Source organism: Pinus tabuliformis, chromosome X, assembly GCF_031772625.1.
Source record: "Pinus tabuliformis cultivar Carrire ecotype Pingquan chromosome X, CPIR1, whole genome shotgun sequence".
Taxonomy (NCBI): Eukaryota; Viridiplantae; Streptophyta; class Pinopsida; order Pinales; family Pinaceae; genus Pinus; species Pinus tabuliformis.
In genome coordinates, this window is record NC_142308.1 from 1,145,054,494 (window position 1) to 1,145,059,595 (window position 5,102).

Here is a 5,102-nt window from a genome sequence, read left to right on the forward strand (position 1 = left end):
TATCCTAAATTTCTTCCTGTTGATAAAGAGCAGATGTCAGTATTAGCAGTTTCAATTACACTAATGTAGAGCAAGTCTGTGTGACGAAGGGGAAGCCTGATAACTAATGTTGTTGTCTGCGGGAGCGGAGGAGAAATTGTATATTCTTTATAGAGCTAATGTCAAACGAAAATAATCTTTTTATGTTGTGGCTTATGTAAATATATTTCACTGCAATTGCAGTGTATTGTTTCCATTGTTAACACGTTTTTATTATTTGATGTACTTGCAATTGCTTTTTTTGCAATTATCACGATTTTTAAGCATATACAGGCTACAATTGTGGTCTGTTTAGGTCCAAATCGTATTGATTATTTATATCACATCTTTGAAGTTGATTCTATCATTTCTGTTGCTAGCCGCATTCCTATTGATATATGCTTATATAGTGGTTTCATCCATTGTCTAGTGAGACAATATTATAATTGCACGATTTGGGTTATTGGAGAATATAGCAGGTACTGTTTTCTTGGCTAGTTCTGCGTTTGTACATAATCTTTTAATTTTAATCAAGAACCAAAAAGATAACTTTTTTGCAGTACTGTTCATGCTTATATCTGTTTTGGATAATTTCGAAATTTTGTATGCTATGTGGGATGTTGACATTAAATTTTTGACACCTGTATGCAAGTGAGTTTATAACATAGTACAACATGAAGAGGATTTTTTTCAATTATTTTGTACTTGAAGTTAATGCAATTTATATTCGAACAAATATTTGCGTTTTGAATCTATTTTGCACAAGTGCTCTTTTGCGAAATCTCGAATGCCTTTCATTCTAGTTAAAAACATTCTGTCTACTTACCGAAACAAGGTATCCCGTAATGCTTCCACTGCACTAAATTCATACGTAACAGTAGTACAGAAGATCTTGCAAATCTCGTTAATTAATGTTGATTTTTCTAATATGCCTCTGCATTTCAATCTCCACTACATTAAGTAACGTCACATGAGTTAGGATTTAATAAATTGCAGAATAAAGGACAATGGCACTTTAGTAGTATGAAATGAACCTGTAACACAATTCCAGCCCCCACTGTAGGATGATCGATCTTGTTAACCTTCTCCAGCAGTTAAGAAAAACAAACTAGAAAGGGTTTTTAAAACAATTCAAGAAATGAAGAAATTGACAGTAATGGTAGATAGTGAACAAGAAGAAATGAATACAAGAAATACCAACTAGAAACCTAAAGAAAGGCATGGAATCAACAAGTCGATGAACTAGAGAAAAGAGCTAGTAGAAAATTAAAATTGCTTTAGTACACAAAATTACTTGCAAAATATGATACTGCATTGGTACATGCCAATATTAGTGCCCAAAGAATTGACTACCAGATCAAACTATGGGTATCAGGTGTGATAAACAATAGAGGCTAAATTGTTACATAGAAGAAGGAGAATGCTGCATATTATGAGGTACAGTTTGTTGAAAGAAACAGTGCATGGAGGGTGCTGATCTTGAACTCAAAAATCATACCAGCCTGCGTCAAATTACCCACAAGAAAAATGAATGCTCAAATGACCTAAGCTAGGGGAAAGTATAGGAGGGTGGAGCTCGCTAAAGAAAGTAGACAATACAAGGTCAAGTGGAGACTGATATAAGGCCAAAAAAGAAGGCACTGTTTGTATGGTCCAAGTTATGAAATTACACAGCAAAACATGTCAAAGGAGAATTGAACCATTGGAAAAAAAATGATTAGAACTTGGGAAAGGCAGAATTTTCTATTGATTTTCTAGTGCTAATTAAACAAGCACATCTTTCTGCAATTGACAATTACGTCCAATGATATATAATATTATTTTAGCACACCCCAGAACATCATTAAGCAATTACACAGAAAATTCAAATGCAAATGCAACAAAAAAATTAAATATCATAGTAGAATAAACACACAGTAGACACCAAATTTTTTTCCTAGGAAATCCAAACTCGAGACAAAACCTAACAATCTCTTCTAGGAGAAATTGTTTAGTTCAACAAAAGTACAATTTGATATTTTCAAGTCAAGCTTGGTCAACTTAGACCAAAATCACAACACTGGTCAAACTTGGTCAAACAGGCTGAAATTCGGCCTTCTGTAGCAACATATTAGCTCAGTCAAATTTCCTAGATATGTTTGGTCAAACTGCTCATAAATGCTCTACTAAACAATCAAACAATGTGACCCACACATGAGGTCAAACTCTCTCAACCACATGTTAAATATATCATAGAGCAGCTCGGTCAACGTAGGTCAAACATAACTTAGAAAACTTGGCCAAAGGTGGTCAAAACATATATCAGAAGGTCTCAGAGAACACTAGTTAACACTCGCCAAATGTTGGTCAAACTTCAGAAATTTGTCTCCTTAGAACTTTAACCTCTTTCTTAGATTGCTTCCCACATGGGAGAGAAAAACATGTGAGTGATGAGTGAGAGTCCAAGTGAGGAAGTCAAATGCCTATATATAGTGTTCATGAGGTACCCAAGGGGCACATCCCTTTGCTAGGTTGACCTATACTTTTGGGGCTAACTTGAGCAATTCAAACTTAATTTTTCTTTCTTTTAAGTTTCTTTCATCAACCGACTTTGTGTAGCTGGGGAATACCTTCTGTGGCTACCCAAAAATCAACACTCCCTCTTAGCTAAGAAAGTGTTCACCTTGACTTCCTCAAATGTCCAGTTTTGCTGAAAATATCTCCATCTAAAGAAAAGATTGACTTAGCTTGCTATGTTAATGTATCCATCCACTAAATGTTCTATCCTATAACGATGTGGAAAACATCAATCATCAACATTGTGGAAAGGATCTAGTTACCCACTAGCCGAATACCCTTTGGTGATATGGTCAGGTGCCCCTTGATCGTAGCAAAAAAGCAAAGCTAGTCCTAGGTCACCAACTAACAAAGTCATTACTTGGAACCAGGTCAATTCTTCCTGACCATTGGTGAAGCCTTGGGCCTAGTTACCATTCCCCCATGTCGTCACACAACACTTGAATGGTAAAAATACTTTCTTGATGCTTTGAGGCACTCACACTACCCACTAGCCAAATAACCCTTGGTAATATGGTCATAACCTTTTGACCAGGAGGGCACTCTGAGCCTTGTTGCTATTTGTGTCATTCTCCCTAGCCACATTACATGGCACTCAGTGAATACCCTTGACTTAGGGAGAATGTCTTCCTTGATGCTACAACGTCAACACTCCGTCTCAACGAGGGAGGCATTCTCGACCACTCTAAGCTTGTTCCTAAAGTGTAGAAATTTCATCTAGTACATAGGCTTTGTGAGAATGTGAACAATCTGCTCGTTTATAGAAATGTATTGAAGGCTCATTAGCCCCTTCTGTACTATGTCTCAGATGTAATGGTACTGTATCTCAATGTGCTTCACTTTGTCATGGAAAATTGGATTTTTCGAAATCTTCACACAACATTGATTGTCACAATGTATCACGTTTGTCTCCAACACTTGATCAAACAATCCTACGAGTAGCTTTTGAAGCCACACTGCTTCACAACTCCTTATACTAGTTGCAATATACTCAGCCTCTACAGTGCTGAGTGTGATAGATTTGCTTCCTACTCATCCAGGATATCATAACAAAACCTAAGCTGAAGCAACATCCTAATGTGCTCATCTTGTCTTCGACATTTGCCCAATCATAATATGTGTATCCCTGCTATTGTACTTCACCATTGAGACATATCTCAATCCACAATTGACTGTACCACACAAATACCTCAAGACATGCTTTACCACAATCCATTGTCCATGCCTCGGTTCCACCATGAACTAACTCAACATGTTCACTACAAAGCAAATATTAGGTATGGCATCGACTAGATACATCAAGGATCTGATCAATCATCGGTACATAGAGAGCCACTAAATTTGAGTAAGAGTCTCTCAACTTCTTCATATTGGTCACCACAGTAGTGGGCATGGACTTGTAGTCCATCATCCCAAATATTTGAAGGATTTTAATAATATACTTCCCTTGACCAAAGAAAGCCTCACTTGGGTTTTGCCACATTTCTAATCCCAAGAAGTAATGCATCAAACCTAGATGCTTCATCTTAAACTCAAGGGTTAACTCCCTCTTACATTGATCAATGAAATTTTTTGCCTTTGTAAAAAACAAGTCATCGACATATAACAACAAGATCACAGGCTCACATTTAACAACCTTGTAGTAAAGGTTTGGATTAACATCACTCTCAGTGAAACCAAGTCTCGTTAAGTATCCATCAATCTGAGAATACCAAGCCCTAGGTGCTCACTTGAGTCCATACAAATCCTTCTTCAATTTGTAAACATGAGATGACTCCTTGTGCACCTCAAATACTCGAGCTTGCTATGTACACTTCTTTCTCAATCACTCCATTGAGGAAAGCATTTTTCCCATCCATCTAATGTAATCTCCAACCCATAATAGAATATATATATATATCGTTCTAATAGAAGTGTACTTGGTGATTGCAGCAAATGTCTCTTCATAGTCCTCTCCCTTTTTCCGGAGAAACCCTCTTGCCACGAATTTTGATTTTTACTTATCTATGCTACCATCTACCACATGCTTGATCATGTAGATCCACTCGGAAGTCACCATTGACTTCCCCTAAGGTCTCAACACAATCTCCCACACATCATTTTGCATGATCGACTAATATTTCTCCATCATGGCATCCTTCCAAACTTTTTGGCTTGCTGCCTCTTCATAGTTTGATGACTCAGGGCGTTTGCTTTCCTTGAAAGTGCCACAGGCAGTTGCATGTGCCTTTGCATTGAAGCCATGCCAACCTCCTTTTGAACTCGTGGAACAACAACCCTAAGTGGGTCCACTAGCTCTGTGTGTCCGTGATGATCTAAAGGATGTTCCATAGGTACAAACGAACCTGAACCCACATCCTTGGTTGCCTCCTACTCATCATCATGAGAGACCCTTTGGATCTCCAGTAAGTTGCATTCGTCCACTCTACTTGACTGTCTGCTCCCTCTGAACTAGAAGCCCTTTCGGTCATCTGGCAAGGTTCTAGATGTTTGTACAATCTCCCTTTGAAACACAAATCAATCTTGCT